General features: G+C 45.8%; 1 protein-coding gene across 6 annotated transcripts in view; it reads left to right on the top strand.

The window, feature by feature from the left end:
• Positions 1 to 19,080, top strand: part of PGPEP1L (pyroglutamyl-peptidase I like) — a 79,253-nt gene that overhangs the window by 33,222 nt on the left and 26,951 nt on the right. Inside the window, exon 2 of one of the 6 annotated variants that reach the window (XM_043921939.1) lies at positions 10,266 to 10,395. The exons of the other annotated variants lie outside the window; for them this stretch is intronic. The gene's annotated coding sequence lies outside the window, so the exon portion shown is untranslated. The remainder of the gene's footprint in view (positions 1 to 10,265; positions 10,396 to 19,080) is intronic. 6 annotated transcript variants of the gene reach the window in all.

The following is a 19,080-nucleotide window of genomic DNA, read 5'->3' as shown; positions in this document are numbered from 1 at the left end:
AATGTTGGGGTGTTTCACATTGTCCCAGAGGTCCCTGATGTTGTCCTCATTTCTTTTGATTCTTTTTCTTTTTTCCTCTCTGCTTCATTTATTTCCACCATTTTATCTTCTACCTCACTTATCCTATCTTCTGCCTCTGTTATTCTACTGTTGGTTCCCTCCAGAGTGTTTTTGATCTCATTTATTACATTATTCATTTTTAACTGACTCTTTTATTTCTTCTAGGTCCTTGTTAAACATTTATTGCATCTTCTCAATCCTTGTATCCAGGCTATTTATCTGTGACTCCATTTTATTTTCAAGATTTTGGATCATTTTTATTATTTATTTTTATTATTTTTATCATTTATTATTTATTTTTATTATCATTATTCTAAATTCTTTTTCAGGTAGATTCCTTATCTCCTCCTCTTTTGTTTGGCTTGGTGGGCATTTTTCATGTTCCTTTACCTGCTGGGTATTTCTCTGCCTTTTCATCTTGTTTAGATGGCTGTGTTTGGAGTGGTCTTTCTGTATTCTGGTGGTCTGTGGTTCCTTTTTATTGTGGAGGTTTCTCTGAGTGGGTGGGGTTGGACAATTGGCTTGTCAAGGTTTCCTGGTTAGGGAAGCTTATGTCGGTGTTCTGGTGCATGGAACTGGATTTCTTCTCTCTGGAGTGCAATGGAGTGTCCAGTAGTGAGTTTTGAGATGGGTCTATGTATTTGGTGTATTTGGTCTATGTATTTGGGCAGCCTATATGTTGACGCTCAGGGCTATGTTCCTGTGTTGCTGGAGAATTTGCATGGTATGTCTTGCTTTGGAACTTATTGGCTCTTGGGTGGTGGTTGGTTTCAGTGTAGGTATGGAGGCTTTTAGATGGTCTCTTATTACTTAATGTTCCATGTAGTCAGGAGTTTTCTGGTGTTCTCAGGTTTTGGGCTTCAGTCTCTTACCTCTGAATTTCAGTCTTATTCTTCCAGTAGCCTCAAGACTTCTCCAACTATAAGCACTGATAATAAAACTTCTAGGTTAATGGTGAAAAGATTCTCCACAGTGAGGGACACCCAGAGAGGTTCACAGAGTTACATGAAGAAGAGGAGAGGGAGGAGGGAGGTAGAGGTGAGCAGGAGGAGGAAAAGGGGGACTCAAGAGGATAGAGACATATCTACGCAGTACTCTGTTCCCTAAGTGTTCTCCGTAGCCCAGAACACCCACAGAGATTCACAGAATTGAATTGAGAAGAGAAAGAGGAGGGAGGAAATAGAGGTGATCTGGGGGAGAAAAAGGAGAGTCAAAAGGGGGAGAGAGTAATCATCACACTCCTGAGTAAAAATGGGTACTGAATATTGGATTCTTAAATGTCCAAAATTGATATCAAATACTGAGAAACAAAGATTAAAAATCTAGAGTAGAGGTTAGACTGTTAAAAATACAATATTAGAAATGAAAACACAAAAAATTTAAAAATATATATGAAGTTCGCTTTAAAAATAGGGTCTTTTTTTTTTTGCAAGGTTATAGTGAAATGAAAATGAAAATTAAGGAGTAATAGAGGACTTTAAAAGAAAATAAAAGAAAATGAAAATTAAGGAGTAATAGAGGAGTAATAGGGACTTTTAAAAGAAAAGAAAAGAGAAAAAGTTTTTAAAAAACTAAAAAAATTTTTTTTAATTAAAAAAATAGTAAAAATATATCTAGGAGTTTCTCTGGAGCTGTTGCAGGCAGTGTGGGTTCGGTTCAGTTTCAGATAGCTCCTCGTTCCAGCTTACACTTCTCGATATCTATAGGCCCCTTCCGGTGTAGTCGGTGTCACAACAGGGATTTTAATCTGTTGCACCGGTCACTTCTGAAGTGGTTCCCTTTGTTTATTTGGCTTCTGTTTGCTGGTCTCTTCAGTGTCTAATTTCCACCCTGACACAGGCGGCGGAGGTGGTCTCTTGTTAAGGTTCGCTTGTTCAGTTGTGCTGTGGGGAGGGAGGGGCGCTGCAGACAAATGTCACCGGCGTGTGTGGGGAGCATTCAGTGTTCCGGCCTCACTGGGTTTGCCCCTGCTCACGGGTGTGTGCTTTCCCTGTCTACACTGCTCAGGCTCTAGGCTGCTCTCCAGGGAGCGGGCCCTGAGTTTCGTGGGGTTCCAGTTTTCAGGTACTCCCCAAACCGCGGACTCGGTTGGGCCTGCGTTTTGTGCCCTCCCGGTTGGAGCAGCTCAGGGAGCCAGGAGCTTGACGAGTGCCCTCTCCCCGGGTGCGGTGCGCCTTATCCCCTCCGCGGTCCCAGCCTCAGTTTCCACGTGCACCGGTCTGGTGTGCCTTGTGCCGGTTCTGGGGAGCTGGTCTCTAGCCATGACCCTCCCAGCGGATGTCAACCATCCAGAATCTCAGGAAGTCTTTGGTTAGAAACTGGGAGCCTGTTTGTAGTTTGGTAGGGGATGCCGTCTCTGGGGCCGAATTTGCCCCTTTCCCCTCCCCACTGCCTCCTGCCTCCAGCGGGGATGGGCCGGTCCACAGCCCGCTAGTTTTCCTCTGGAATTGCTCAGTCTTTCCTTTGTTCTGCGAACGGGCCAGCAGTGTGTTCAGTTAGCGCTTTTCGCCAGTTAATTTTCTCTATCTCTCTTGCTATCCCACAGTTTAAGTTGCTATCTCGCGTTAGCTCCCTCCGATTGCCCTCAGGGCATTCAGGCCCAGTCCTTACCCTAAGCAATGCCGCCCACTCCTCTCTGGAGCGTCTGGGGTACTTTTCTGCTGGGAGTTGTTTTTAGGCATGTAATCTGTGGGTTTTATTTATTTTTCCTCCCAGTTAAGTTGCCCTCTGAGATTCGAAAACTTCCCCCAGACCCGCCAGTGAGAGGGTTTCCTGGTGTTTGGAAACTTCCTCTATTAAGACTCCCTTCCTCGGGACGGGTCTCCATCCCTAGCTCTTTTGTCTCTCTTTTTCTCTTTTATATTTTGTCCTACCTCCTTTTGAAGACAATGGGCTGTTTTTCTGGGCTCCTGATGTCCTCTGCTTGCGATCAGAAGTTGTTTTGTGCAGTTTGCTCAGCGTTCAAATGTTCTTTCAATGAATTTGTAGGGGAGAAAGTGGTCTCCACGCCCTATTCCTCCGCCATCTTCTGGAATATATTCTTAAGTAAATGTGGTTATATATATATATATTTTTTTTAAGTGCCTGCTGAGTCCATGTTACCCTAATGAGTAACCCCAGAACTGAAATTATGTCAGGGGCTGCGCTCTTCAACCTATGTGATTGAGAGTACAGGGGAAGTGGGATATTGTCACTTATAAGAGTAAGGTTAGCAATTACATATACAAGGGTGCCAGGGCCTGTCCAGTTGGCTGGGAGATACAAGTAGGCATTGAAGCCACAGAAGAAACAGGTACAATTCCTGGGGTCTAGGTTGATGTCTAAAGTGATGTTGAAATAGAACTTCCTTAAATGGGTATAGGGATGATCCATGCCTTCATAACTGGTAGCTAGAGTTGTCCCAGACAGGGGAATCTGTGAGGGGAGGGAAGATAGTCCTTAGCCCAATTAAATGAAGGGATAGCAGGGTCCCATCTGATGTCATAGTTCTCAGGGGTCTTGAGTTTCTTTCTGTCTTCTTGTTTAACATTGAAAGGCTGGAACTAGAAGCTGTGTTTTGCTATAGGCAGCTGGTGGGAGGGGTGGGACAAAGGGATACCCCAAAACAGCCAGCTTGTGTCTAGTTGATGGTCACACGGGGAGTTTGGGAAGTAAATGTTAAAGGGGGGAGTCAGAATAATAGGTATGGGGTGATGTGTTCTGTCATTGGTTATGAGGGGGACTCACATTCGGGTAGGGGAAAGTGTGAAAGTATGATTACAGACCTGGGAAATATTAAGGAATTTATGCATGGGGGGAGGGGCCTCATAGGGAGGGAAAAGATTCACAGAGAAGGACTGGCTTTATAAGGGGGACTGAAGAGAATATGGGCCCTGGAAGGTTGTAACATGACTTCTGATGTATGTGGTTCAGACGTGTATGAGCCACTGTCAGCCTTACTCTAGGATTTATTGGCCCCTCTTGGTTGATCAAATTAAGGGGACTAGAAAGGATTCAAGTTGGTTCCATTTAGCAGGGAGTGGGAAGTGCTGGGCTTCCCTGGGGGCTCAGTGGTAAAGACTCCACCCACCAATGCAGGTTCGATCCCTGGGTCAGGAAGATCCCTTTGGAGAAGGCACTGGCAGCCTGCTGCAGTGTTCTTGCCAGGAGATCCCATGGACAGAGGAGCCTAGCGGGCTCCAGCCCACGGGGTCACAAAGGGTCAGACACAGCTTAGTGACTGAACAATAAAGACAATGGGAAGTGCCACTAGGCCGTGTTGGGGGAAAACAGTGGTGCATATCTAGCAGTTTTTGTATGATCCTGGGGAAGGTTGGTGGAGGGGTTTAAGGGCTTCCTGAACTGTTGGTTAATATTGATGACGATTATGTGCATCTACAAGGATAGAAAAAGAGAGGAAGATGATGATTACAGCTTTAGGAGACTAGATTCAGTTATCAATAGAGTTGTTGTGGGGAATAATCTTGTAAGTCTCCTTGAAGGGTTTTGTCCCATGCTGGTACACACACACACACATACACACAGTTGTTGTTGAGATGGGATTAGGAGAGGTAGGTAGGGGTTCTGAAGATTTATATCCTACAATAAGGGGTAATAAAAGCAGAGTGTTGAGATAGAAATCTGAGACCAGTTCAAAGGAGATGACAGAAAGAGAAAAAAAGAGGAGTTGACAGAAGGTGTAGGTTTTTGGGTTAGGAGTTGGGGTTAGGCTGCCTTTGCAAAGCTTGAGGAAGACAAGGATGCCACGGGCTGGTCCCACAAGCGTGGGACAAAATAACCCATGGGAGGGAAAGAGCCCAGGGAATGAAAAGGAGGATAGCAAGATGAAAATCAGGTTGGCGAGGCTCTATGTTCAGCACAGACCTGATGGTTTTTTGAAGAGGAAGCAGAGGGTGTCCCAGAGCTCACAGTCATAAGAGGCGTCTTGTGAGTCTTGGGTTGGTTGGAGATCTTCTTCTTCTGGAGAAAGATCTGTCTTCAGTTGTGACACATGGATCCAGGAGGTAAAGCCTTGGATTTTGGCAGCTGTGAGAGGGTCAGCAAGACTTAGTTTGGTTCTGTCCACACTGCTTTGATGGATTTCCATCCTGTGTAAGAGTGTTAACATATACCCAGTCCCTGGGGTTAAGGCAGGGAGGACTCTGAAAAATTAGAATCTGGCTTGGGACTGTTTTGGTTCTAGTATTCCCACATATTTTTAAGAGTTAAATCTAAAATTGTAAGATAGTCTACTCATTAATGGGCCTCAGGGTCAATGAAGAGGTCTGTGCTTAAGAATGATCTCCCCATAAATGATTTCATAAGGGCTTGGATGAGTCCTGGATTTGGGGAAAGCGATGGAAAGAAGGGTGACCCAGGTTTGCTAGTTTCTATCAGTAGGTACTTTTTGAGGGCCGGATTGGCTCTTTCTACCTTTCCAGACCTTTGAGGGTGTCAAGCTGAATGAAGATCGTGGTTCATTTGTAGGTCTTTGTTGACACCTTGGCTCAGACTGGAAATAAACACAGGGACATTATCTGATTGTAAAGAGCTTGGAAGTCCAAACCTAGGTATAACACGTTCCAAGAGGGCAGTGGTGACCTCAGTGGCCTCGGTCTTAGCTGGGTAGGCTTCACTTCATCTATAAAGGCACCTAACATCACTCAGAGGTACTTATAGCCTTTGCAAGGGAGCATGTAAGTCAGATCTATTCACCAATAGATTTCGTTTCCTCGCTTCTGGTTCAGATGGAGCAGTGGGATGGTGGGGGGCAGGTTATAGCCCCCTCTGGGTTGGCCTGGAGACAAGCAGGACAGGCTTGGGATGTTGATTGAAGGGTTGAGAGGATTCCTTTTCTGGTGAATATTGTCCCCATTAGTTTAAAAAGCAATTCAGCCCCTAAATGGGTGGCCTGATGCAGGTGGGTTTAGTATCTTCCATTGGAAAGCGTCTGGTAAGTGGAGTTTATCGTCTGGGCTCAGTAGCCATCCTTCAGGGATTAAAGTGAACCTGCAGTTCTGTCCTTCTGTGAGTTCAGAGGGTGGGTACTGAAGTGGTAAGAAGTCTAGACTTGGGATCAGGGGAGCCTGTAGGATGCTTAGGGTGGCCTTTTTGGCTTCTTTAGCTGCTTTATTATTTCCTTTACTTATATCTGATGAATCCTTCTGGTTTGCCCTGCAGTGGATGATGTCCTGCAGTGGGGATTTTATAGCTTCTAGTAAGCCCAAAATGTCTGGCCCAGTGCTTAATTGGAGTATGACATGCAGTTAATAGGCCCCTTTCCTTCCAGATGGCCACATGGGCATGGACTATATAGAAGGTGTGTGCTGAGTCTATATGTAAATATTGACTCATAGTCCGTCTCCTACTTTGAGGGCTCTAGTTAGAATGATGAGTTCTGATTTTTGGGTGGAAGTATTTGCCCTGTGGAGTGGGCCTGACTCTATTACTTCTGTAAAGTTGACTATGGCATACCCTGAGATCCTTCAGCATTCCTGGATGGAACTGCTGCCATCTGTAAACCATTCTGTGTCTGGATTGGGTAAAGGCATAGATCTGGCCTAGCACTATATTGTTCAGTCACTCAGTCATGTCTGACTCTGTGATCCCATGGACTGTAGCACGCCAGGCTTCCCTGTCCCTCACCATCTCCTGGAGCTTGTTCAAACTCACGTCCATTGAGTCGGTGATGCCATCCAACCATCTCATCCTCTGTCGTCGCCTTCTCCTCCTGCCTTCAATCTTTCCCAGCATCAGGGTCTTTTCTAATGAGTCGGCTCCTCGCATCAGGTGGCCAAGTATTGGAGCTTCAGCTTCAGCATCAGTTCTTCGAATGAATATTCAGAATTAATTTCTTTTAGGATGGACTGGTTGGATCTCCTTGCAGCCCAAGGGACTCTCAAGAGTCTTCTCCAACACCACAGTTCAAAAGCATCAATTTTTCAGCACTCAGCTTTCTTTAGGGTCCAACTTTCACATCCATACATGACTACTGGAAAACCCATAGCTTTGACTATACAGACCTTTGTTGGCAAAGTAATGTCTCTGCTTTTTAATATGCTGTCTAGGTTGGTCATAGCTTTTCTTTCAAGGAGCAAGAGTCTTAATTTTGTGGCTACAATCACCATCTGCAGTGATTGTAGAGCCCAAGAAAATAGTCTGTCACTGTTTCCCCATCTATTTGACATGAAGTGATTAGACTGGATGCCATGATCTTCATTTTTTGAATGTTGAGCTTTAAGCCAGCTTTTTCACTCTCCTCTTTCAGCTTCATCAAGAGGCTCTTTAGTTCCTCTTTGCTTTCTGCCACAAGGGTCATGTCATCTGCATACCTGAGGTTATTCATATTTCTCCTGGCAATCTTGATTCCAGCTTTTGCTTCATCCAGTCCGGTATTTTGCATGATGTATTCTGCATATAAGTTAAATAAGCAGAGTGACAATATACAGCCTTGATGTACTCCTTTACTAATTTGGAATCAGTCTGTTGTTACATGTCCAATTCTAACTGTTTCTTCTTGACCTGCATACAGATTTCTCAGGAGGCAGGTCAGGTGGTCTGGCATTCCCATCTCTTTAAGAATTTTCCAGTTTGTTGTCATCCATACAGTCAAAAGCATAATCAATGAAGCAGAAGTATATGTTTTTCTGGAATTTTCTTGCTTTCTCTGTGATTCTGTGGGCATTGGCAATTTGATCTCTGCCCTTTCTAAATCCAGCTTGAATATCGGGAAGTTCTCAGTTCAGAACTTTCTCACAGCAGAAGATATTAAGAATATGTGGCAAGAATATACAGAAGATCTATACAAAAAAGATCTTAATGACCTAGATAACTACAATGGTGTGATTACTCACCTAGAGTCAGACATCTTGGAGTGTGAAGTGGGCCTTAGGAAGCATCACTATGAACAAAGCTAGTGGAGGTGATGGAATTCCAGCTGAGCTATTTCAAATCCTAAAAGATGATGCTGTGAAAGTGCTGCACTCAATATGCCAACAAATATGGAAAACTCAGCAGTGGCCACAGGACTGGAAAAGGTCAGTTTTTATTCCAGTCCCAAAGAAGGACAATGCCAAATAATGTTCAAACTACCACACAATTGCACTCATCTCACACACTAGCAAAGTAATGCTCAAAATTATCAAGGCCTAGCTCTATGACTAGGCTTGATCAGTCACCTTAAACAGAAATGTAGAAGGAAGGTGTTAGGATTTGGTTTGGGCAGAAGAGTGGCAGGATCCAGGATAGTACAAGGCTTGATTGATATCTCTGACCCCTCTAAGAATAAAGCTTGATACTTTTGAATTCTGCTATCTGAAATCCAATGGAATGCCTTGGAGTTGAGGACATCTAAGACCTGGTGAGGAGTGTAAACTATTGTGAGTTTGGAAGCTTCCTCTGTGAGAACTGCAGTGACGGCTAATACTCTTAGACACGGAGGCCATCCCTGAGATGTTATGTCCAATGTTTTAGATAGATATGCTACTGGGTGCTGAGATGGTCCCAGGGATTGGGTTAGTACCCCCAGAACCACCCCATTTCTTCATGAACAAAGAGAGAGAGGGCTTTGTTAGATCTGGTAGGCCTAAGGCTGGCCTTGTTTATTTGTGTAAAAGCTGCCTCTGTTTCAGGGCTCCATTCCAGGGGTGTTCTGGTCCTTTAAGGGCATCATAAAGAGCCCTGGTCAATAGGCCATAGGCGGAAAACCAAATTTGGCTGAACCCTGTCATTCCTAAAAAGTTCCTAAGCTGTCGTTTGGTAGCTCGAGTGGACTTGTCTAAGATGAACTTCCTTCTGTCAGGGGCGATACTTCTTTTTCCAGGGGTTAGTATTAGCCCCAGGAAAGGCACTTGTTGGGCAGTAATTTGTGCCTTGGCAGGGAATACCCGTACCCTCATGGTGCTAAGAACTAGAATGGCATTATTGTCTGAGATTATTTTGTTGTTGCGTTGTTAGTCGCTAAGTCATGTCTGACTCTGTGCAACCCCATGGACTTGCAGCCTGCCAGGCTCCTCTGTCCATGGGATTCTCCAGGTAAGAATACAGGAGTGGGTTGCCATTTCCTCCTCCAGCAGATCTTCCTAACCCAGGGATCAAACCTGCATTTCCTGCCTTGCAGGCAGATTACCACTGAGCAACCAGGGAAGTTAGTTTACCAGCACTATAAATTAAGAGATCTCTGCCACATTGGAGTAGGCAGCTTTCGCCCTCCAGCATTAACAATGAAAGGGCCTTTGCTAACGCTTGACCAAACACATGAAGACTGTCTCGAAACCCCTGAAGCAAGACCGTCCGGGTGAGTTGTTTGGTATATTTGGTATTTGGGCCTTTTCATTTGAAGACAAATAAGAATTTGGTGTCAGTATGGACTGAAATGCAAAACAAGGCATCCTTCAGGTCTAGGAGTACCATTGGGTTTGTGAAGGGATTTGACCTCAAAGGTTAAGTGGGTTAGGTACTACCAAATGAATAGGGGCCACTGCTTGGTTGACAACCCTCAGGACTAAATGTTAGGAGCTGTCAGACTTCTTTACTGCTGGGATTGGGGTATTGCAGGGAGAATTACATAGGATTAGAGGTCTAGTTTGGAGGAACTCGGAGATTAGAGGCTTCAATCCTATTAAGCCTTCCTCCTTAAGAGGATATTGTGATACTTTAGAGAAAGAGTTTGGATCCTTTAAACGGATAACTACTGGGGTGGCTGTAGCAGACCTCCTGGAAGTAGAAGTATCCCATTCTTCTGGAGGAACTTGCCTGAGGATCTGGGGCAGGATTTTAGCTAGAACCAGTTTCATAGCTGTTGTTAAAGCCATATTTACTGGCATAAATGATAATGTAGCTTTAAATTTTGTTAATAAATCTCAGCCTGACAGAGGGTGGGGCAGGTCAGGAAGACTAAGAAGGAGTGGGTGAGCAGAGTACTTTCCAGGGAACGAGGTAGGGGAGGAGTGAAACGGCCATAGGAGGATTGTCCATCCACCCCCGTTAGGAGGTTTGAGGGATAGTGAGTGGGACCAGAGAAGGGCTGAATAAGTAGCCCCAGGGTCAATCAGAAAGGTTACAGTGGCCCCCACCACATCCAGGGTCACCCAGGGTGCCTCTGGTTTTATAGGGGATATAGGGGCCTGTAGTTTGAGCCCCGGGCACTTTCAGTCATCTGTGTCCAGGAGGTCAAGACCTAAAATGCAGTCTGACTCCCACTCTCAATGGTCACCTACCACTGACAGCGGAAGCTGACTTGGATTTCGGCTGTGAGTGCTGAGTTCAGAGGCACCTCTGATATTGGGCGGCTATGATGTTGGCCCACCTGCTTGGGAAGGAGGGACAACTCCTCTTCCAGTGGCCCTTCTGGTGACAGTAAGTATCGGTGGTGGAGCGGGGCAGCTCCTGCCCGTGTTCCCTGGCTGACCGCACTGGTAGCAGGTCATCAGAGGTTTCTGAGAAAGGGAGGTACACCCATTGACCCCTGCTGTGGGAGGGACTGAAATGGCATGGCAAGAGCCATGTACTGAGCATGTCATTTAAAATTTTTCTTCCTCCCTCTGTTCCCAGCTACTCCTGGAAATTTCCTCCCTGTTGTTAGAGACCTTACAAGGCCTTATCAAGCAAGACACAGGATGGTGTTTGTGGGCCCTGTTGTAGTTTCTGTAGCTTTTGCCTAGTGTCTGGAGTTGACTGGCTTATAAAGCGGACTACAAGGATAGTCCTTCCTTCATTAGTATCTGGATCTAAGTGGGTATGTTTTCCCATGGTGACTGCTAGCCAGGCCTGAGGAAGGACAGGGTTCTCAGAAGGATCCTGAGTAACTTCCCTAAGTGAAAAAGTGAAAATTTTAGTTGTTCAGTTGTGTCCGACTCTTTGCAACCCCATGGACTATAGCCTGCCAGACTCCTCTGTCCATGGAATTCTCTAGGCAAGGATACTAGAGTGAGTAGCCATTCCCTTCTCCGGGGCTATCTACCTGATCAGGGATTGAACCTGGATCTCCTGCGTTGCAGGCAGATCCTTTATCATCTGAGCCACCAGGGAAACATCCCTAGCTTGCTATAATTAATGGTTTTGATGATTGCCTTTCTCATACCCTCTGGCAGGCAGGTGATCATGTAGTCTTTCCTGGTTCATCCCCCTGACAGACCATTATCATTCACCTGGCTGCTTCATCCATGGTCTATTCTTGGGACTGCAGCTGCCCGCATTCAGTTTTCGCTGGGATTCTGAGTGTGTGCCTTATCTGCCCAAGCTTAGGCTAAGGCCCATATCCACTCCTTTTCCTCGTGAGTACAGCAAGTGGTCAACTACATGAGTGTCTTCCCGAGTTAGACTGAGGGCTATAGTGAGGGCCTGCAATTCCTTAATCACAGTGATGGGGTCCTGACTGAAGGGACCTAACTTTTTTGAATCTGAGAAATGCCAGACATGGGAAAGGAACCATGGACTCTAATGCTGCCCATGTCTGCATTTCAGTTCAGCTCAGTTCAGTCGCTCAGTCGTGTCTGACTCTTTGCAACCCCATGAACCACAGCATGCCAGGCCTTCCTGTCCATCACTAACTCCCAGAGTTCACCCAAACTCATGTCTGTTGAGTCGGTGATGCCATCCAACCATCTCATCCTCTGTCGTCCCCTTCTCCCCCTGCCCTCAATCTTTCCCAGCATTTACCACTTCCCTTAAGGCAAGCGTATGAGACTTTGTTTCCTGGCGTTGGGTAGTCCTCGATCTTGTGTGGAAAAGGGAGATGGGGCCTTCATCCTGATGAGGGATGGTTGTTGAGACACTGTTGGGGTGTGAGTTGAGTCTGAAACTAAAGGGGTTGACTGGGTTGTGGATAGAAAAGGTCAAATAGGGAGTCATCTAAAAGGTCTGATGGGGAGGGAGACAGAGGGGTTGGGGGGATGAGAGGCAGCAGAAAGACACGTGTGGCCCACGTCCCTCATATCCAGATTCTGACTAAGGGCCATAAAGGACTGAACGTAAGGCACCTCTGAGTCCTTTTCCTGCTTTCAGCAAAAGAGATTGAGTTGGAGGATTGTGTTATAACTCAGTATGCCATGAAGAGGTTCATGTCTCCTGGCCCCCCAGTTTATACTGGGGCCAGGCCGCCTCGCAAAAGGAAATGAGCCTTTTCTTTTTGAGATTTTCAGTGTCAAATTTTTTCCAGTGCCTAAGAATGCAGCCAAGGAGTGAGTCTGAGGAAGATTTTCAAGGCGTGCCAGAACCCATTCTTAACCTAAATGCCATAGAATGGGGTACTGAGAGTCACTGGCTGTCAGAAAGATGTCCCCTCTGTCCCAGTGATCTCTTTGTGTGACTGAGGCACAGAATGGCCAAATGTCCCACACAGTTCCCTCCAACCGTGAGAGATGATCGCTGAGTCTGAGACAAAGGCACAAACTGTGTGACTAAGGGGCCATGCAACTCGAGCAGAGAAAGAAAGGAACAAGAGGTTCCCTCCCGGGAGCAGCTGGGTGACGCATCATTTGACGACTCCCTGAAACATGGGAAGGCACTTCTGAGGTGACGTAGAGGCAACACTTAGGTTCCTGTAAGTCAAAAAGTGAAAGTAACAGGGAAGACAGGCTGAGGAACCCACCTTATTATCCTGCTGGGAGGGTAGTGTCCAGAGGAGGGGGCGGGCCCAGTGTTCTGTTTGAAACAATATGTGCCTCGTGGTTCATGGAAATTGTCCTCCTGGGGACGGACGCTCTAATAGCTTGGTCTGTTCCATGACTCCCCTCTTCTGTCACGGGAGTCTTCACGTCGCAGGCACACGAATGGTTTTTCAGGGCCTGACCCATGCCTGCATGCTGTTAGTCGGTCTGGTTCTCAGCCTAAGGGAGAGAGAGGAGAGGAGAGCCTCCACCTGCTGGGTTGGCAGCCACTGGGGCACCATGGCTTGTGTGACCTTGGGAACGTGCCAGGCAGTGGCCCTGGCCAGAGCTCCTCAGTTGCTTCACAGCTGCTTGCCTGTTTGCAGAGGGTTCAGGAAAAGGAAATAAGAGAGTTGGGGGGGAGCCCCCACAAGTCCCCATACAGGCCACCAAAATTTTGTGGTCCATGTGTGGGTTGAAAAAGAGTTTCCAGACACACAGTATCTCAGAAGAGAGTGAGTTTATTGAGAACAAACAGCAGAGATAGTGAAGGGTGCTGCAAACACATTGGGCTGACTTCCTGACAGACCAGAGAGAGTGGACCCCTTTTGTGGCCCAGTGATCAGTTTTTATAGCCTCAAGATGAAGAAAATTCCTGCTGGAAGGGTGGTATCTCTTTAGAAGAAAAGAACTCCACAAATTCTGGGACTCCTTCAGCAAACCTGACACTTCAGCTGAGACACTGTTCAGATGCCCTTGCTGTCATCTGAGAAGACAACTTCTAGATTTTGACGCCATAGAATTCCAGAAGGCTTTCAGCTATGAAAATGGGAGACTTTGTTAGAATCTCCTGCTAATTATCAGCCCTGTCTGAAATATGGAGTCATCAGCCTAACCTAAGTGACTTACTTTGAATTTAGTCTTTCTTCAGACTGTACATTTTAGTCAGGTTAAAACATATTGACGGAAAACAGTGATGGGGAATCTGTAATCTTTTTAAGCTGTGGTAAAATATACAGAACATACAACTTACAATTTTAAGCACACAGTTCAGTGACCTTGAGTACATTCGCACTGTTGTGCGGCCATAACCAACATTCACCTCCAGAACTTTCCACCATCCCAAACAGAAATTCTGCACCCATTAAATTCTGACCACCCTTTTCCTGCTCCCTGGTAAGCACCATTATACTCTCTTTCTCTATGATTTGACTATTCTAGCAGCCTCATGGCAGCGGACTCATTTCATATCTGTCCTTCGCGTCTGGCTTATTTCACCATCAGTCTTTATTTCTGCCCACATTTATCACTGAACCTGGCCACCTTTGCTCTCCCATCACTTTCTTCTCTGTGTCTGTTGCTTCTCTTCTGTCCTGGTCTCCAGTTTGTCTCTAGCATCCAGCACAGGCCTCGAGACATGGCAGAGGCAAAATTAATATTTATGAAGAAATACTGTTGTTATTAATAATGAAGCTACATTCCCAAGGAAGCAAAAAAAAAAAAAAAAATACATCTTTTAACAATGTGCTTTGTTCTCTTTTCCAATTACAAAGGAGAAGTTACACAAGACCTCCAAAGATCACAAAGAAACAGGAAAACAGATTGTGATTCCCCATCTAAAATGAACCCCAAGTGTAGTGTGTGTCCTCACAGTGTTACCGTCATGCTCTGCATTGGATGTCTATTGCTGCAGCTGCCCCAGGACATGATGGTGTCAAAAAACCACTGTTTGATTATCCTTCTTGGCTTTATGGGTCAGCTAGGCTGAGCTGGACGGTTCTGCTGGTCTTGCTTGCATCTCTCGTGTGGTTGTAGTAGGGAGGAGACGGAGGTGGGATCACAGAGTCTGGCTGGGGTGCTGGGACAGCAGACCTTGCCACAGGAGGTCTCCCCATGGGAGAGCTTAGGTTAGAAACTGCCAAGCCCTCTTATGGCCTCGGCCCTGAACTGGCTGAATTATGGTGGGAAAATGAGCTCAGGCCAGCTCAGGTTCACCAGGGGAGGAGATAACACCAGGCTAGGACACCAGGAGATGACTGCTAGAAGGCATGCTCCACTGGGGGCTTTCTTAGCTCCGGCTGCTGTAACAGAATACCGTACCTGGTGGCTTGAACAATAAGCTTCTATTTGTCATGGTTCTGGAGGCTGAAAGTCTGCGATCAGGGTACCAGCACCATTAGGCTCTTGATGAGGGCCCACTTCTTGGCTGTGACCTCAGAGTCCCGCCTTAGTGTATACATGCTCCATGCAGACAGAATTCTGATCTCATCATGGCCTTATAAGGATGCTAATACAGTTGTAGCAGCCCCACCTTCATGACTTCATCTAAACCAAATTGTCTTCCAAAGGCCCTATCTCCAGACACTATCACACAAGGGATAAGGGCTTCAACCTATGAATTTGGGGGAGGACATCAACAGTCTCACCAGCATTCATTCCATAACTGGAGCTATTGAAACTGAGTAGGACCATGCTGGCCCCTCCATGTCCCACATTTCTTGTTTGTAGAAAAAGGCTTTCATGTCCTAGGCCTCCCCAGAGTTCCAAAGAATAGATTCAAGCAGTTAGTAATTAGGGACATGAGGGAATGCAGAAACAAAGGAAAAGCAGTCAAGCGAGAAAATCAAGGATAGCTTAAAGAACAGTTCAGTGATTACACAGAGTTCTAGTTCCTCCCCAGGGGGTATACAGAACACTGTGATGGAAATCTTTGCATTGTTCTGCAGAAACTAAGACACCCTACCCCAACCCAGGTGAGAGATGGTGACTATACACTGACTATAAGCGTGTAGATCCCAGACTGATTGGAACCAGAAAGTTAACCGTTAAGATTCCTGAAACACCACCCTGTCACCCCACCACCAATCAACCAGAAGAAACTCATGTCCCCTGCACCCCTCACCCCCAGTGTTCCTTCCGTCCCTGAAAGCCATCGGGGAGGCTGGGTCTTCTGAGCGTGAGCTGCCCATTCTCCTCGCCTGGCTCAGTAGTAAATGCTGTACCTTTCTTCATTACAACCTGGTGTCAGTAGCTTGGCCAGGTTTGGTAACCCCATCTTGGACATACTTTACCACATGAGCTAATAATGTTACCTTTCTGAAAGGTTAAACCAATTCCCCTTTGCAGTAGCAGTGAATAAGAAGAGTACTTGCTACTTTATCACACACCCCAACACTAGGGTGTTACGGCTTGTAAAACCTTTGCCAGTTTGATTAGCAGCACAGTGTTAATATAAATTCTATTAAATAGTACCCTTAAATCAAGACAAAGGTCACTGAAAGGAGTGGAGAGGTATCATTAACTCAATCCCTTTGGATTTCCTGACTGGCCACTTTAGGAACTAAAAGTAACTTAAAATAATATACTGCATCTGTGTGTTTGAACATTTATTTCCAAGGTTTATTACTGTTGTGAATCAAGTGGTCTGGCTTGACTAGAATCATGACCAATGTAACACACAGGCAAAAATGTCTCCCACGTGTGATTTTAAAAAATAAACTGAAATAAAACCCCACTCCTTCATTTGGATAGCAGAGACTCCTGGTTCCCTATCCAGCGTGTGCCCCATGAAGCACATTTTTTTTTTTTCTTTTCAGTCAAATGTTCAGATCTAAGTGATTGGAAAAATTGTTTGATAAAATTCTGCAAGTCTAAGTAGGCATTTATCACTGTGTTTTGTTTGGAATCCTGCTGGAATCCCAGTGAAGAACGCGATCATTCAGGATCAGTGGGGTGGAGTTCAGAGACAGGCTGGTCAGGGCCTGATTCATCCCACAGCATCTGGAGTGCCCGCTCTGGTGCTGCTGCCCCTCTGCAGTGGCAAAAGACACAAAAAACAAAGAAGAAACAAAACCAAGAAACAAAAAGCTGAGTAAGAAGTGTCTGTGAGTCCTACGAGCCATGAAGATTACGGCCACGGTGACGTGGTGGATGGTGACCTGGGCGCTCCTCCAGCAGGAGTGGGCCAGGAAGGCCTCTCTGAGGACGTGACATCTCGATTGAGTGCGGGGGCAGCTGCCCCTTGGGAAGGGGTCCATGAGGAGGGAGTTGCTGCCGTAAAGGCTTGGGCAGCATCGCAGAACCATGGGTATCAGCATTGGAAGAGGCAGAGAGGAGGTCAGAGGCAACAGGCTTGGGCCCCGACTTTCCAGACCCACGTTCCTTTGACTGTGTGCCTAAAGGTGATGAGAAACCAGACCTGCAGCAGGCATGTTCTTCTGGGCTGAGATAATTTGGGGTTGATTGTTCCATCTGTAGTTCACTGGGAGAAATTCAGATGTGCTGAATGGATGAGGGTGCGTTTCCATCCAGTTGCAGAGACAGGGTAAGCTGAGCAGACCTGAGGTTGAAGACCTCTGTGGTTGGAAAGTCTAGGGGGATTGACACCCAGAGAACACTTTACTCTGTAAAAACGTCTCCCTTGCCAGAAGGACCATGAGACTAATGACTCTACTTCCCACAGCTGCTCAGCCCCTGTCAAGAGCATGAACTGCTGCTCTTGTAGCCTAAACAGCACCTCCCCGCTGCCAACAGCCTTGATTTTGCTTGTTATGCATCAAGTAGCTGTTCCAGTTAAACCTCTCCTCCTGGCTTCATAGAAGACCAGGGGCCTGCATAGGTCTCGGAGTCTCCCTAGGCTCCCAGATGGGGACTCACTGGGGCTGACGGTACCGTTCACAGACCATGAAGGTGTAGTTTTATTCTTGGGACAAAAACCACTGGAGGTGTATTCGGAGATTAATAACATCCAACCATGTCCCTCTACAAAGCAAATTCCAATGAGAGTCTCTGCCAACCTTCCTTTCTAGCCAGACCTCTGAACATGGCAGACTTCCTATTGCTATTCCACATTCCTTCCCATCCTTCCTCGTCCCCACTCAGTCCTGTCCAGTCATCATAAGCCAGATGTAGCTGATAAACTTATAAGTGGAAAGGAAGCATCGCTGATATACGAAGAGCTTCTATAAATAGGGGGAAATGGCGTATGACCCTATAGAAAAGTAGGCCTAAGATATGGAGAGTCACTTTACAGAGAAAGGAATGCAAATGACTCTTACCTGTGTGAAAATATGTTCAAACTTGCTCATAAGAGAAAAGCAAACTAAAGCCATACTAAGATCAGATTGGCAAAAATCCAGAAGTTTGACAACTAGTGTGCAAGGCTGTGAGGCTGTTGGCCCTGTCATACTTTGCTGGAGGGAATGCAATGTGGTACAACCCCAGTGGAGAGGAGTTTGGCAGTCCCAGCAAGATGATGTACGTGTTGCTTCAGCAATCCGCAAAATTTCTGGAAGCTCTCCCAAAGGTATGCTGGCAAAAATAAGAAAAGATAGCTTCACAAAGATGGGGAAAGTGTATATAAGAAGCAGTGGGATGCCTTAATATATGTCACATATTTGTTTATGAAAATTGAAAGTGAAGGATAAATCATAAAACTAAAAGAATGGTTTCTTATGGAGGGGAGGGGGAAAGCAAAGGAACTAGACTTCTTTAAGTAAAGCTGTTCTGTGGATTTAACTATGGAGCCATGTAACATATTTTACATACTAATAAAACAACACTAAATATTTTTTAAAAGGAATCCATAGACATCATGAGTAAAGTTGAGTTAATGAGCCTAATGGTGTGTCCGGTTGGTGACACACCACACAGAAACTGTGATGAGTAGTTTTGAAACACAGCAATTTACTTTAAGGATAAAAAGCAAAAACAAAACAAAAATTAATATCTTAAACTTTTCAGTCATCATGTCGTTTAAAGTGGAGTTAGTATTATTCTTCTGAGACTGTTGTGGTGTTTAGAGTGTGGGATAAAGTGAAAGGTGCATTGAAGGATATTACAGCATCTCAGCCTCAAGGCATTGTCCACAGTGTCCCCTCAAGCTCTAAGAGCACTCTACATTTGTTCAAACACCTCTACAGGGACAGTATCACCGTGCGAGCCGCTGCAAGGGCAGCAGAAATAGCTCAGTTTTATAGATGAGACTGTTCATGGGGTTCTCAAGGCAAGAATACTGAAGTGGTTTACCATTCCCTTCTCCAGTGGACCGCATTTTGTCAGAACTCTCCACCATGACCTGTCCATCTTGGGTAGCCCTACAAGGAATGGCTCATAGTTTCATTGAGTTAGACAAGGCTGTGGTTCTATGATCAGATTGGTTAGTTTTCTGTGACTTTTGTTTTCATTCTGTCTGCTCTCTGATGGAGAAGGATAAGAGGCTTGTGGAAGCTTCCTGATGGGAGAGACTGACTGAGGGGGAAACAGTCTTGTTCTGATGGGTGTGGCCAGACTCAGTAAATCTTTAATCCAATTTTCTGTTGATGGGTGGCTGTGTTCCTTCCCTGTTGTTTGACCTGAGACCAGACTATGGTGGAGGTAATGAAGATAATGGCGACTCCTTCAGAAGGTCCCATGCAGGCAGGCACTGCCCCAGTCAGTGCCCCTGACCCTGCAG

The sequence above is a fragment of the Cervus elaphus genome, chromosome 13 (assembly GCF_910594005.1).
Source record: "Cervus elaphus chromosome 13, mCerEla1.1, whole genome shotgun sequence".
Lineage (NCBI taxonomy): Eukaryota > Metazoa > Chordata > Mammalia > Artiodactyla > Cervidae > Cervus > Cervus elaphus.
This window is presented reverse-complemented; position numbering and strand designations above follow the sequence as displayed.